Source organism: Nyctereutes procyonoides, unplaced genomic scaffold (assembly GCF_905146905.1).
Source record: "Nyctereutes procyonoides isolate TBG_1078 unplaced genomic scaffold, NYPRO_anot_genome, whole genome shotgun sequence".
NCBI classification, from domain to species: domain Eukaryota; kingdom Metazoa; phylum Chordata; class Mammalia; order Carnivora; family Canidae; genus Nyctereutes; species Nyctereutes procyonoides.
This window is the reverse complement of record NW_026575125.1, coordinates 50380549-50396718: the sequence shown is the minus strand read 5'-3', so window position 1 is coordinate 50396718 and position 16170 is coordinate 50380549. Positions and strand designations below refer to the sequence as shown.

Below are 16170 nucleotides of genomic sequence, written 5' to 3'. Positions count from 1 at the left end.
CCAAAGTATATAAAGAACTTATACAACTCAACACACAAAAAAACCCCAAATAATCTGATTAAAAAATGGATAGAGGGCCTGAACGGACACTTTTCTAAAGAAGACATGGAGATTGCAAACAGACACAAAAGATGTTCATCACTAATCATCAGGGAAATGGAAATCAAAATCATGAGATACAACTTTACACCTGTCAAAATGGCTAGTACCCAAAAGACAATAAATAAGTTTTGGCAAGGATGTGGAGAAAAAGGAACCCTCGTGCACAGATGGTAGAAATGCACATTGGTGCAGCCACTGTGAAAAACAGTATGAAGTTTCTTCAAAAAATTAAAAATAAAATTATCATATAATCCAGTAGTTCCATTACTAGGTATTTGCCCAAAGAAAATGAAAATATGAATTCAAAAAGGTATAGGCACTTCTATGTTTATTGCAGCATTATTTATAATAGACAAGTGTCCATGTATAGATGAATGGATAAAGATGTTGGGGTAATAAGGCCAGAGCTGTGGGTGCTTTTTCTGCCTGAGGTATCTCAGATTCATCCTTAAGGAACAGAGAAATTAATACCCCAAAATATCAAAGAGACCATCTTATGCCCCACCTCCCAACCCAGCTCCTGCAAACAAATGCTCAGCATACCATCCATACAGTCATCTCACCTATAACTACAGGCTGGGAGGTAACCCAGGCACCAAGGCAGGTCATGGCATCCTCTAGTATTATGATTCCGAAACCCCCAAAGCCACCAGATAAGTCACTGATGCCCTACATGAGGTACAGCAGAAAAGTCTGGGACAAAGTAAAAGCCTCCAATCCTCACCTAAATTTGTGGGAGATTGGCAAGTTTATTGGTAGCATTTGGCAAGATCTCACTAATGAAAAAAAAAAACAATACTATTTAAATAAAGATGAAGCAGAAAAGATAGAGTACAATTAATCTATGAAGGCCTATCATAATTCCCCCACATACCTTGCTTACATAAATGCAAAGTCATGCAGAAGCTGCTCTAGAGGAAGAAAGTCTAAGAGACAGACTTGCATGGAGAAAAGAGAACTTTACATGAATATTCAGCCTGCTGAAGATCCAGGTGATTACAGTAATGGCTTTTCAGTGAAGCATACAGCCACAACTCATTTCCAGAGAAACCACCACCTCATCAGTGAAATCCTTAGTGAGAGTGTGGTGCCAGACAATTGTCACAACAGCTAGAATGCAGGTCTTCGAAGGATAGGACCAGTACTTAACGGTTCATCAGGGAAAACTAGAAGCAGAACTTCTTCAAATAGAGGAACAACACCAGGAAAAATAAGGAAATTAGTGGAAAGTACAGATTCATTTAACAATGAACTTAAAGGTTTGTGTGGTTTGAAAGTAGAAGTGGATATGGATATGGATATTGCTGCTGAAGTTGCATAGGCAATAGAACAGGCTCAGAAAAGACAGGAAGAAAGGCGAAAGTGGCAGCAGAACAAGCTGAACACTGAGCAGCATGGTTCCTGAGGAAAAGCAAGCTGCAGAAGACATGAATAGACATTTTTCCAAAGAAAACCAACAGATGGCCAACAGACACATGAAAAGATGCAAGTCATCACTTTCCATCAGGGAAATACAAATCAAAACTACAACGAGATATCACCTGACACCTGTCAAAACTACAATGAGGTATCACCTCACACCAGTCAGAATGGCTAAAATTAGCAATACAGGAAACAACAGGTGTTGCAAGGATTTGGAGAAAGGGGAACCCTCTTACATGGTTGGTAGGAATGCAAGCTGGTGCCGCTATTCTTGAAAACAATACAGAGGTTCCTTAAAAAGTTATAAGAAAGATTGCCTTTTGCAATGATATGGGTGGAGCTAGGAACTGTCATGCTAAACAAAATAAGCCTATGAGAGAATGACAAATACCCTATGATTTCACTCATATGTGGACTTTAGAAACAAAACTGAACATAGGGGGAATAAAAGAGAAAACCAAGAAGGAAGACTCTTAACTAAAGAGAAAAAACCAATAGTTACAAGAGGGGAGGGTTAAATAGGTGATGGGGATTAAGGAGGGCACTTATTGTGTGAGCACTGGGTGTTTTATGTAAGTGTTGAATCAGTATGTTGTACACCTGAAACTAATATTATAATGTGTGTTAACTGAAATTTAAATAAAAACTTAAATAATGTTTTTTTGAGTTCTAATGGTGTTATGTGGTTGTTTTATTAATATTTTTCTTGTCCATATCATACCATCAAAGGCTTTGGAACATTTAGCATCATGAACCAAATGGCACCATCACCTTTTTTATGCCATTGTGAAGATAGCACTTTTCTTTGGGTTTTATTTCTATTCTTGAACTACTGAAAGTCTCAGAGTTTAAGTTAATTTAGAAAATGCCCACTTCTTTTAGAGTTATCCTTTGATGCTGCACAATCTATTCTTACAAATGCCTTTCTACAGCTCACCGGGGTGCTTTCCAAAGCGATAGCCATAAACCTCCCAGTTTCCATCAACAACTTACTGAAAGTACCCTTTCCTGTATACTTCTACAAAGACTAGCTTCTTGAAAACATGATCATATATGAATATGTATTTAATTTACCCTTTTTAATTTTTTAATCTAAATTCAATTAGCCAACATATAGTACATACTTAGTTTCAGATGTAGTTGTTCGATAACTTATCAGTTGAATATATAACACCCAGTGCTCAGCACATCACATGCCCTTCTCTTTTTTTCCACATGCCCTTCTTAATGCCCATCACCAAATTACCCTCCCCACTCCCTTCCAGCAACTTTCAGTTTGTTTCCTATAGCTAAGAGTCTCTCATGGTTTTTCTCCCTCTCTGATGACTTCCCATTCAGTTTTCCCTCAGTTACCATATGATCCTCTGCACTGTTTCTTATATTCCACATGTAAGTGAAACCGTATGATAATTATCTTTCACTGATTGACTTATTTCACTCAACATAATACCCTTCAGTTTAATCCATATCGCTGTAAATGGTATTCGTCCTTTCTGATGGCTAATATTCCATTGTGTGTGTGTGTGTATGCATGTGTGTGTATGCATGCACATCTTCTTTATTCATCTGTCGATGGATATCTTGCTTCTTTCCACAGTTGGACTATTTTGGACATTGCTGCTATGAACATTGGGACAATTTCTTCAATAAATGGTGCTGGGAAAATTGGACAGCCACATGCAGAAGAATGAAACTGGACCATTTTCTTACACCATACACAAAGATAAACTCAAAATGGATGAAAGACTTAAATGTGAGACAGGAATCCATCAAAATCCTAGAGGAGAACACACGCAGCAAACTCTATGACCTCAGCCAAAGCAATGTCTTGCTAGACACACCTTTTTTAAATTTTTTAAAATTTATTTTTTTATTGGTGTTCAATTTGCCAACATATAGAATAACACCCAGTGCTCATCCCATCAAGTGCCCACCTCAGTGCCCGTCACCCAGTCACCCCCACCCCCCGCCCACCTCCCCTTCCAACACCCCTAGTTCGTTTCCCAGAGTTAGGAATCTTTCATGTTCTGTCTCCCTTTCTGATATTTCCCACTCATTTTTTTCTCCTTTCCCCTTTATTCCCTTTCACTATTTTTTATATTCCCCAAATGAATGAGACCATATAATGTTTGTCCTTCTCCGACTGACTTATTTCACTCAGCATAATACCCTCCAGTTCCATCCATGTCGAAGCAAATGGTGGGTATTTGTCGTTTCTAATGGCTGAGTAATATTCCATTGTATACACAGACCACATCTTCTTTATCCATTCATCTTTCAATGGACACCGAGGCTCCTTCCACAGTTTGGCTATTGTGGACATTGCTGCTGTAAGATTGGGGTGCAGGTGTCCTGGCGTTTCATTGCATCCGTATCTTTGGGGTAAATCCCCAGCAGTGCAATTGCTGGGTCGTAGGCCAGATCTATTTTTAACTCTTTGAGGAACCTCCACACAGCTTTCCAGAGTGGCTGCACCAGTTCACATTCCCGCCAACAGTGCAGGAGGGTTTCCCTTTCTCCACATCCTCTCCAACATTTTTGGTTTCCTGCTTTGTTAATTTCCCCCATTCTCACTGGTGTGAGGTGGTATCTCATTGTGGTTTGATTTGTATTTCCCTGATGGCAAGTGATGTGGATCATTTCCTCATGTGCTTGTTGGCCATGTCTATGTCTTCCTCTCTGAGATTTCTGTTCATGTCTTTTGCCCATTTCATGATTGGATTGTTTGTTTATTTGCTGTTGACTTTAATAAGTTCTTTATAGATCTTGGAAACCAGCCCTTTATCTGATAGGTCATTTGCAAATATCTTCTCCCATTCTGTAGCTTGTGTTTGAGTTTTGTTGACTGTATCTTTTGCTGTGCAAAAGCTTCTTATCTTGATGAAGTCCCAATAGTTCATTTTTGCTTTTGTTTCTCTTGCCTTCATGGATGAATCTTGCAAGAAGTTGCTGTGGCCAAGTTCAAAAAGGGTGTTTCCTGTGTTCTTCTCTAGGATTTTGATGGAATCTTGTCTCACATTAAGATCTTTCATCCAGGGCAGCCCTGGTGGCACAGTGGTTTAGTGCCACCTGCAGCCCAGGGTGTGATCCTGGAGACCCAGGATCAAGTTCCCTGTCAGGCTCCCAGCATAGAGCCTGCTTCTCCCTCTGGTTGTGTCTCTGCCCCCCCCCCCGGGTCTCTTATGAATAAATAAATTAAATCTTTAAAAAAAAGATCTTTCATCCATTTTGAGTTTATCTTTGTGTATGGTGAAAGAGAGTGGTCTAGTTTCATTCTTCTGCATGTGGATGTCCAATTTTCCCAGCACCATTTATTGAAGAGACTTTTTTCTAGTGGATAGTCTTTCCTGCTTTGTTGAATATTAGTTGACCATAAAGTTGATGGTCCACTTCTGGATTCTCTATTATGTTCCATCGATCTATCTGTCAGTTTTTGTGCCAGTACCACACTGTCTTGAAGACCATAGCTTTGTAGTACAACCTGAAATCTGGCATTGTGATGCCCCCAGTTCTGGTTTTCTTTTTTAAAATTTCCCTGGTATTCAGGGTCTTTTCTGATTCCATACAAATCTTAAAATAATTTGTTCCAGCTCTCTGAAGAAAGTCCATGGTATTTTGATAGGGATTGCATTAAATGTGTAAACTGCCCTGGGTAACATGGACATTTTCACAATATTAATTTTTCCAATCCATGAGCATGGAATATTTTTCCATCTCTTTGTGTCTTCCTCAATTTCTCTCAGAAGTGTTCTATATTTTTTAGGGTATAGATCCTTTACCTCTTTGGTGAGGTTTATTCCTAGGTATCTTATGCTTTTGGGTGCAATTATAAATGGGATTGACTCCTTAATTTCTCTTTCTTCAGTCTCATTGTTAGTGTATAGAAATATCCCTGACTTCTGGGCATTGATTTTGTATCCTGCCACACTGCCAAATTGCTGTATGAGTTCTAGCAATCTTGGGGTGGAGTCTTTTGGGTTTTCTATGTAGAGTATCATAGAAACACCTTTAAAGGCAAGGAAAACAAAAGCAAAAATGAAGTACTGGGACCTAATTAAGATAAAAAGGTTTTGCATAGCAAAGGAAACAGTTGACAAAACTAAAATGCAATCTACATACTGGGAGATGATATTTGCAAGTGATATCAGATAAAGGACTAGTATGCAAGATCTGTAAAAACAAAACTTATCAAATTCAACACCCAAAGAACAACTAACCCGAACAACAAATGGTAGAAGACATGAACAGAAATTACTCTAGAGAAGTCGTCCCAATGGCCAACATGAGAAAATGTTTCACATCACTTGGCATCAGGGAAATACAAATCAAAACCTCAAAACCTCAATGAGATACCACCTTACGCCAGTCAGAATGGCTAAAATTAACAAGACAGGAAACAAATGTTGGCGAGGATGCAATGAAAGGGGGACCCTCTTAACCCATTTTAATTTTTAATCAATGTCAAATACAAAGAGTTGTGTTAAGGAGTTGACTACAGCTCTGCGTGGATCAGAATGATTCAGAAGTAGTCTCCATAGTTAAGAGTAGTTACTACCTTATGAAGTAGTCATTAAAGTGAACATGGAACATACACATTATGTGTACTGCTTTTTGTTATAATTTATATTTAGTCTCCTTCTCCCCAAACCCTAGCAACCACCATACTATTCTTTGTTTCTATGAGTTGACACCTTATATACAGTATTGGAATTACGCAGTATTTGTCTTTTTGTGCCTGGCTTCTTTCACCTAGCATAATGTCCTCAATGTTTGTTCATGTTTTACACATTGTAGAATTTCCTCCTTTTTAACAAGCTAAATAATATTCCATTGTGTGTATATACTACCTTTCCTTTGTCCATTCATCTGTCAATGGACATTTATGGTGGTTTCCACATCTTGGCTGTTGTAAATAGTGTTGCAGTGATTCACATTTTTGCTTTGTCCTGTAGAATCCTGCATATATTTCAACCACAAAACTTTGTGCTTCTGCCCAGTCTTCTTCCAACTCTAGACTTAATATATATGTGCATACACATACACCTCAAAATTAGCTATTTATCCATAATCCTAGGTACATAAATTAGAAAGTTAAATAAATTGATTGCATATCTAAGATAGATAGTATTGTGGTCTTGATGTGTTTACTCTTACTGACGTTTTAAGCCAGAGAAAAGGCTTATTTATAAGTAATTAAGCCAAAATTTTTGTGCCTAAGATTGGGAATCTGAGAAACCACCATGGAGCCGACACCGAAGCAAAGGTCTGGTTGGCCTTTCCATTCTGGAACAAAGTCCTTGAGAATAGCATGTGGATCAGCTGGCTGGAAGTGGGTGTAGTGGAGCCTGGGAGTAATTCCGTAGACCTTGAGAGCAGTGGGAGTGGTCAGGATCCCGATGTAGGGTCCCTTCCAGGGAGGTTGAAGTGTCTGGTGTAGGTATCTCTGCACATACCTAGTCACCTGGCCGGTATCGATGGGGGCCCGGGGGTGGCCCAGTCTCGTAGAGGGCCCTCAGCTTAGGCCACACCTGCTCTTGGGATCGTTGTAACATTTGGAGGGAGAAAAGGAGTTGGTGATCATCAAACTCAGCAAGCACCTCAGGTTTGTATATGGGTACGGCCCAGCGTGAGATTTACACCCTCTCCCCCGGATTTTCAAGGGCCAGTGAGAGTTCACCAGACGCTGCCAGAACCGCGATGCTTTCCAAGGCATGGGCCCCTCTCTTGGGGCAAGCCCATTCCAGGGCGCCCTGCCCTTCACAAAGAAAAGAGAACTCTCCCCTGGGCTCCCTCTGGCTTCTCTGGGATCGGTTGTGTTACCGCACTGGACGCCTTGGCGCCCATCTCCGCCACTCCAGATTCGGGGATCTGAGCCCGAGTCCCTTTCGATCAGCTGAGGGCAATGGAGGCCATCACCTGTCCCTTTGGAACGGTGCTCGCCCATCTCTCAGGACCGACTGACCGATGTTCAACTGCTGTTCACATGGAACCCTTTTCCACGTTCCAACATGCCAGAGGCCGTTCACCTTGGAGTCCTGCTGCTAAATTGGGGATAATAGGTGGAGGAAGACTGAACATGACCTCGTAGGGAGTCAGTACCATCTTATATGGGGAGTTCCTCACCCTATATAGGGCGAAGGGGAGGAGAGTCACCCAGTCCCCGCCAGTCTCCAGGGCTAATTTAGTTAAGGTCTCCTTTAATGTTCTGTTTATCCTCTCTACCTGTCCTGAGCTTTGGGGCCTATATGCACAATGTAATTTCCAATCTGCTCCAAGTACTAGTGCCACTCCCTGTGTTACCTTAGAGATGAATCCTGGGCTGTTGTCTGATCCAGTCTTAACAGGAAAGCTATACCTCGGTAAGATGTCTTTCAGCAGTTTCTTGGTCACGGTCTGTGCTGCATGTTTGGTGGGAAATGCCTCTGTCCATCCCGGCGGACAGTTTGCGGCTGTGGGATCCTTAAGACAGTTTCCTTCCCTGCATCCATCAACCATCTTTGTCCATCCTTTAATTTGTACCCAAGGTAGCTCACCTCTGCTTTGCAGATCTGGGCTTTTTTAGCTGAGGCCTGGTATCCTAGTGCCGCTATGGTTTGGAGGACCGGTATCCTAGAGCCGCTGTGGTTTGGAGCAAGTCCCTGTGCTTTGCAAGCATGTGTCCTGGTCCTCCACCGCCAACAGGATATCAAATGAGGGTGCTCAGAACGGAATTCACCCAAGTCTTCGTATAAGGTCTCATCGAAGATGGTTGGTGAATTTTTGAATCCTTGTGGTAGTCAAGTCCAGGTGAGCTGGTCATTGGTGCCTTTCTCAGGGTCTGTCCATTCAAAGGCGAAGAGGTCTTGCCTCTTGGGTGCTAAAGGCAGGCTGAAAAAGGCATCTTTTAAATAGAGGAGGGTGTATGGGTTTATGACCGTAGGGTGCATATCCTCTACTCGCTGGTTGACTTCCCTTAAGTCCTGGACTGGCCTGTAATTAGAGCGCGGTTTCTGAACCGGCAGCAAGGAAGTGTTCCATGCCGATTGGCAAGGCCTCAATCTGCCCAAGTCCAGTAGTCGCCATATGTGGGGTGTGATTCCCCTACGCACTACGAGAGGCATGAGGTATTGGCAAACCCTGACAGGGTCTGCCCCCAGCTTTAGTTCTATGTATATGGCCAGTCGGTGCTGGGCCAGCCCAATTCCCCCAGTTTCTGCCCAGGCTTGGGGAAATTCCCGCAGCCAACGGGTCAATGTCAGTCATTGGGGCTGAGGGTGTTTGGTGGAGATGATATTCGTCTTCTAAACTCAGGACAAGCACTTGAATAGGGTGCCCCTCCTTGTTTAGGATTTTTGCCCCTTTGGGGTGTAAACAAATTTGTGCCCCCATCTTGGTGAGCAAATCCCGACCTAACAACGGGTAGGGACACTCATGGATGACCATGAAGGAATGGGATATCTGGCCCATGCCGAGATCGTCAGTTCTTCGGGTAGTTCATGAGTACTGTTTGGTGCCCATGGCCCCTTGCACCCATGAAGTCTTGTTTGCCAATTTCCCTTGGGGTTGTAATAAAACCGAATATTGTGCCCCAGTGTCCACTAGGAATTCAACAGGTTGCCCCTCCACTCAGAGTTACCCTGGGCTTGGGGATGGGTGCTGAACCCCGGCTCCCCTAGTCGTCCAGGCCCTCCATCTCTAAGATCTTGGCAGGGGCCTTAGGTCTTTTGTTAAGACAGCCTTTCACCCAGTGGCCTTCTTTGCAATAAGCACATTGGTTTTTGTTCAGCTTAGTGCGCTTCTGACGGGGACCCGGGCCATCCTCCTTACCTGTCCCTGAAGCCAGCTTCTTGAGGTGCCTCCGTCTTTCCTGTGGGTCATCCATGGTTGTGGCTACCAGGATTTTGGCCAGGTTTCAGGTCTGCCAGTCACTTAGTTTGGTTTGCTGTTCTTGTGGACTTTCTTTATTATTATTGACTCTTTCCACTATAAATAAGTCCTGCAAGCTCTTCTCTCCTAGTATTCTCTCTAAGAAGGCAGCTGGACTTTCATCCTTACCATGTCTTACACAACCATACCTCTGCAGATGGGTATGCTTGTGCGCGGCAGCCGGGAGACCTGCCATTAGAGTCTGGCGGTGGACCCAGAGTCTCTCCTTACCTTCAGCCAAGTTGTGCATTTTGGGGAGTAAGAAAATGGTTTTTCTCGATCCTGTCCTGCCAGACCAGGATATAGGGCACCTGGTCAGGGTGGCTGTCCGGTTTGTCCCTGAAGATCACAGCCTTAACCTGTAAGACAATAGGTAGGTGAAATGTTCCTTCTCGGGGCCATCCCACGTCAAAGGTTGGCCATTCTGACATGCAGTAAGTTTGAAATTTCCCTCTCCTTATGTAAACAGTTATGACACTTAACAAAGACACAGTAATACAGACAAATGCATAAACAGTAACAAGGGTATAGTAACACAGACAAACGCACAGTAACAAAGACCAGCGCACAGTTTACACAGACCAACGTGCAAACAGGTAACAAGAACACAGTAACAGACAAACGTTCCAGTGCGGCCGCGGAGACAAGACAGAAAGTAATCCCCAAGGGCTGGCAGCTGGCCCTCCTTACAGATGAGGACCCTGTCCTCCTTACAGATGAGGACCCCCATCCTCCTTACAGATGAGGACCCCCATCCTCCTTACAGATGAGGACCCCGTCCTCCAGGCGGGGGCAAGGGACGTCTCCTCAAGACCCCTGGTGGATGGCCCACCAGCGTGTCCGCCTAAGCCAATGCCGATTGGAATTCCTACAGGTTAGAGCTCTCAGAGAATATGCACACAAAAGGTGGAAAAAGTTGAGTGCACTCTCCAGGTGTGAAAACCCTCCGGATGGGGTCCTGGACGTCTCTCGGATTCCGGTCGAGCCCCCAAATCTTGTGCCCGATTGCGAATCTGAGAAACTACCAAGGAGCCAACACCTATGCAAACACACGAGGGTTTATTTACAAGCTCGAGCTTGAGTCCAAGTATACCCAACACAGCAGAGCAGGGACTTGGATCCTGAAAGTGGGTTACAGCTGGGTTTTTTATAGGCTGGTCTAGGGGATTTTCAGAAGGGGTGGAGGAATTTCTCAAGTTCTGTTTACATTTTGATATGGGGCTTTCAAGGGCATTGAGCTCTGTTTTTATTCTAATAGGGGTTTCCTTCCCTTGGCTTGGGCTCTGTTCTTATTCTAATAGGGGCTTCCTGCCCTTGGCTTGGGCTCTGTTCTTATTCTAATAGGGGCTTCCTGCCCTTGGCTTGGGCTCTGTTCTTATTTTCTAGGATGTTAAGCTGTATGCTGTTTTCTTCCTGTAACTGAAGTAATGTAAATTTCAGCTCTTATTCACAGGGGTCTGGGATGGCTGTACTTGTGCTAATGCTGAACTTGAGGTGGAATGGCCCTGATTTTTCTCCACCTCCACAAAATGTGTTGATAAAGGCCTGGCATGCTTTTGTAGTGTTACTTTAAATAAATAGGGAACATGATGTCACTCTAAAAAAATAATATTTGGTATATACTAATAAGTTCATTCTTATTGCACAGAAAATTACTTTTTTTACTATGTTTTCCAAAGACTGAATAGATCACAAAGCTTAAGGAATTGAGTTTTCTTGCAGTGGACTATGTAACTTTAAAATGATTAGTTCATTCCAGAAAGAAAACAGCTGGGAGTTAAGTTCATCCACTTTAAATTGTTCTACAGTAATAACCATCCCAAACCTCTAGGCTCAGGATACCATAGATCAGAGCCTACTTTTTGATAAACTCTTAGTAAAGTCTTGGAGACTAGAAGCAAGATAGTTTGTCACACATATGCTTCCCCAGAAACTAGAATAGATTTTTCCACTATAATAATAGTCTATCTGATGTTAAATGTTTTTTTTAAAGATTTATTTATTTTTATTAGAGCATTGAGTTGGGGGAGGGCAGAGGAAGAGAATCTCAAGCAGACTCCTCACCAAGCACTGATCCTGACACAGGGCTCCATCCACGACCCATGTGATCATGACCAGAGTTGAAACCAAGAGTCAGATGCTCAACCAACCAAGCTACCCCAGCACCTCTGTTGTTATATGTTTCTTAAAAGTCCAAATGTAATAAGTAAGTGGAGAAAAAGAAGATGTGATCTATGTATACAATGGACTGTTTTTCACTCATAAAAATGAATGAGATCTTGCCATTTGCAGCGATATGAAAAGACCTAGAGGATATTATGCTTAGTGAAATAAGAGACAGAGAAAGACAAATGCTATTTGGTTTTCACTTATATGTGGAATCCAAAAAACAAAACAAGTGAACAAAGAAACAAAAAGCAGAAACAGAGCTTAAATACAGAAATCATGCTGATGGTTGCCAGAGGAGGGGAGACTGGAAGATGGGAAAATGGTTGAAGAGGAGTGTGAGATAGAGGCTTCCAGTTATAGGATGAATAAGTCTTTGGATTAAAATGTATAGCATATGGAATATAGTCAATGGTATTGTAATAGTGTTGTAACAAATGGTAGCTATACTTTTGGTCAGGATAGCATAATGTATAGACTTGTGTAATCACTATGCTGTACACTCCTGAAAGTAATGTAACATTGTGTGTCACGTAATATTTTAAAAATGATTGATTTCTGTTCTTTAGTTTTCATTTTACTTACTTTGAACTTCATTTGCTTTTTTTTGTCTAGTTTTATTAAAGTGAAGGCTTAGACTATTCAATTAAGAACTTTTGTGTTAAAAAAAAAGATCTTTTGTGTTTTCTAATGTAAGCATTTAATGATATAAATTTCCCCTAAGCACTGCTCTGTAGCTGTTGAATAGGAGTGATAAGAATGCACATCCTTATTTTCTTCTTGATCTTAAGGGGGATTTATTAACTCTCTCACTATTAATTATCTTGTTAGCTTTTGGGGCACCTAGGTGGTGCATTTGATTAGGTGTCAGACTCTTGGTTTTCATTGAGGTCATGATCTTAAGCCCTGTATCAGCCTCCACCTTCAGCATGGAGTCTGCTTGAGATTCCTTCTCCCTTTCCCTCTGCCTCTCCCACTCATTCTCTCTCTCTCTCTCTCTCTCAAACAAATCTTTTAAAAAAGGTATCTTGTTAGCTCTAGCGTTTTCATAGATGCTCTATCAGATGGACGAAACTGTTTTCTATTCTTACTGGTAAATAGCAAAAATTCAACTGAATAAATTTAAAGATCAAATTGGCTCCATTCCAACAATTCATTAATTGGACAGCATCACGTCTATCAAATAAAAAAGGAGCTATATCGAGTTGCAGAAAATGAAAAAAAAAATTAAAGACAGAGAGGGAACAGAGGAAAAGAAATTATTAGCCAAGAATATTGTTTTAGGCAAGGTAACCCTCCCTAAGGAAAATCCTACCAGTGGTTACCTCTTAGTGCTGACCAGGAAATTCCAGGTTAGCTGGTCAAGGTTATATTTCTAGGAGAAACTGAAGCTGCAATTAGGTTAGGCATTAAGTCTTGGTGGGGTTTAACATAACTGTCTCTATTTAGGGCCTGCTGTCTCCTTTTTAACACTAGTTTGTTTACTGTTTTTATCAAGAATAGATGCTAAAATTTATCAAATGCTTTTTTTGTACCTGTGGAGATGATCATCTGCTTTTCCTTTATTCTGTTTATATGGTGAATTCCATTGATTAATTTTTGAATACTTTATTGAAGGTTTTTGCATCTCCGTTCATAGGTGATATTGGTCTGTAGTTTCCTTGTAATGTTTTGTTTGGCTTTGGTATCAAGATTAATACTATTTTCATATGAAATGAGTTGGGACATTTTATCTTTTATTTCCTGGATATTTATGTGAAATTGGTATTATTTCTTCCTTAGATGTTTGTTAGAAGTCACCAGTGAAGCCATCTGGGCTTAAAGTTTTTCTTGTTAAATGGTTTTAAACAACAAACTTTAAAAAAAATAGATATGTGACTATTTAGGTTATCTATCTTCTTCAGTGAACTTTAATAGTTTCTCGGTTTTTCTTAGGAATTGGTCTATTTTGTCTAAGTTGTCAAACTTCATAGGCATAGAGTTATTTGTAGTCTTACCTTTTTATCTTTTTAATGTTTGTGAGGGTCAGTAGTGATGTCCCCTTTTTTATTTCTGATATTGGTAATTTGTGTCTTCTCTCCTATTTTCTTGGTTAGTCCTTTTCAAAGGACTGGATTTTGATTTGATTAAAAACAAAAATAACAAACAATTTCATCATTTTCTGCTACTGTCTATATCCTTCCTTCTTTGAGTTTAATTTGCTTTCTTTCTCTAGTGTTTTAATTTTAGAGGTTAGATTACAGTCCTTTCTTCTCTTCTAATGTAAGCATTTAATAGTGTAATTTTCCTTGTTCACACTGCTCTAACTATATCCCAGAAATTTCGATACCTTCAATTTGCATTTTCATTAAGTTCAAAATATTTTACACTTTCCTTGAGAATTCACCTGTGACTTATAGGTTATTTAGATACATATCATTTAATTTCCAAATAGTTGGAGGATTTTTTTGCATAATTTTATGTTATTTCTGGTTTAATTCCACCGTGGTTAGTGAACATACTTTGTATGGTTTCAGTTCCTGGAAAAACTTTTTATTACACCTAGTAGGGTGGCTACTATTAAAAAATAAAAATATTTAGTATTGGTGAAGATGTAAAGAGATTGGAAGTCTTGTGTAGTGTTGGTGGTATTGTACAATAGTGCAACCACTATGGAAATTAGTATGAGGTTTTCTTAAAAAATTAAATAATAGAAATACCATATGATATAGCAATTCCACTTCTGGATATATAACCAAAAGAATCAAAAGTCTTAAAGAGCTATATGCACATCCATATTCATAACTGCAGTATTCACAATAGCCAAAAGGTAGAAGCAGCCCAAGTGTCCATTTACAGATATAGATAAACAAAAAGTGGTATATACATACAATGGATTATTATCCAGCCTTAAAAAGTAAGAAAGACCCTGTGGTACCTAACATTGTGTTGGTTTTGTAGTCCCCATGCTTATATTTAAATATGGTGAAATAAAAGTTTCAGAGATATGATTAGTTACCTGAGGATTTCACCATATTAGATATATTTGTTCAACTGATTTTCTAAGAAGCAGTAGCATACAAAAATTAGGCTGGGAAGCATACCAGCTAGATTTGAGTCTCAGTACAGATATTTACCATTTATGGTATATCGAAGATATTATTCACTAAGTTTGGTTTCCATGTTTATAAAACAGAGTACCTATTTTATAGAACTGTTGAGAGAATTGAGCAAACTGAAGCATATAAAATTACAAGCATATAATCTGATACACAGTAAGTGTCCAATAAAGGCAGCTCTTGTTATAATTATTGATAGTGGTGTTGGTGATATTACTGTTGAAAAGTAATTGTGCATACATATTAACGTTCATTGTTACACTTTATCTCAGTTCTTTGGACCTATTGCTCAAATACATTTTGAATTTGGAGCATGTAATTTAGTTCCATTTAGCTGAGTCATCATCTTACAAAAGAAAAAAGGCAAAGAAATCCTGCTGTCACATGCTACAACATAGATAGATGGACCTTAAGGACATTATGGTAAGTAGAATAGCCAGTCATAGAAAGACAAACACTGTATGATCCCACTCATATGAGGTATCTACAGTAGTCAAATTTATAAAAACAAAAAATAGAATAGTGATTACCAGCGGCCACAGGGAAAGGTGGAAAGGAGGAGTTGTTTAATGGATATAGTGGGTATAGAGTTTTGGATTTGCAAGATAAAAAGCTGGAGAACCATTGCTCTACAATGTGAATATACATCACTACTGAACTGTACCCTTAGAAATGATTAAGATGGGGGATCCCTGGGTGGCGCAGCAGTTTGGCGCCTGCCTTTGGCCCAGGGTGCGATCCTGGAGACCCGGGATCAAATCCCACGTCGGGCTCCCGGTGCATGGAGCCTGCTTCTCCCTCTGCCTGGCCTGTGTCTCTGCCTCTCTCTCTGTGACTATCATAAATAAAAAATAAAAAAAAGAAATGATTAAGATGGTAAATTTTATGTTATGTGGGGGTTTTTTGTGCTTGTCCATTTTAAATAATTAAACTTTAAAAAATAGCCAAATTATAAAAAATAAAATAAAAATAAAAAATAAAATAAATAAAAATAAAAAATAGCCAAATTATGGAAACATCCCTAATGTCCATGGACTGATGAATGGATAAAGAAGATGTTGGTTTATATATGTACACACGCAGATGCGTGTACACACACACTAGACTATTACTCAGCCACAGAAAAGAATGAAATCTTGTCATTTGCAATGACATTGATGGGGCTAGAGAGTATTATGCTAAGTGAAATAAATCAGAGATAGACAAATATCATATACCTTCATCTGTGGAATTTAAGAAAGAAAACAATCATAGGGGAAAAAAAGAGGGGCAAACCAAGAAACTTACACAATAAAAAACTTGGATGGTTACAAAGGGGAGGTGGCTGGGGAATGGATTAAATAGGTGATGGGGATTAAGAAGGCATGTGTCTTGATGAGCCCTGGGTATTGAATGTAAACATTGAATCACTCTATTGTACACCTGAAACTAATATACTGTATGTTAACTAACTGGAATTTAAATAAAAACTTAACAA

General features: G+C 40.2%; 1 protein-coding gene and 1 pseudogene across 7 annotated transcripts in view; both read left to right on the top strand.

The window, feature by feature from the left end:
* Window positions 1-16170, top strand: part of EDA (ectodysplasin A) — a 445917-nt gene that overhangs the window by 97222 nt on the left and 332525 nt on the right. The gene's annotated exons all lie outside the window — the stretch shown is intronic.
* Window positions 583-8255, top strand: LOC129517623 (SWI/SNF-related matrix-associated actin-dependent regulator of chromatin subfamily E member 1-like; annotated as a pseudogene).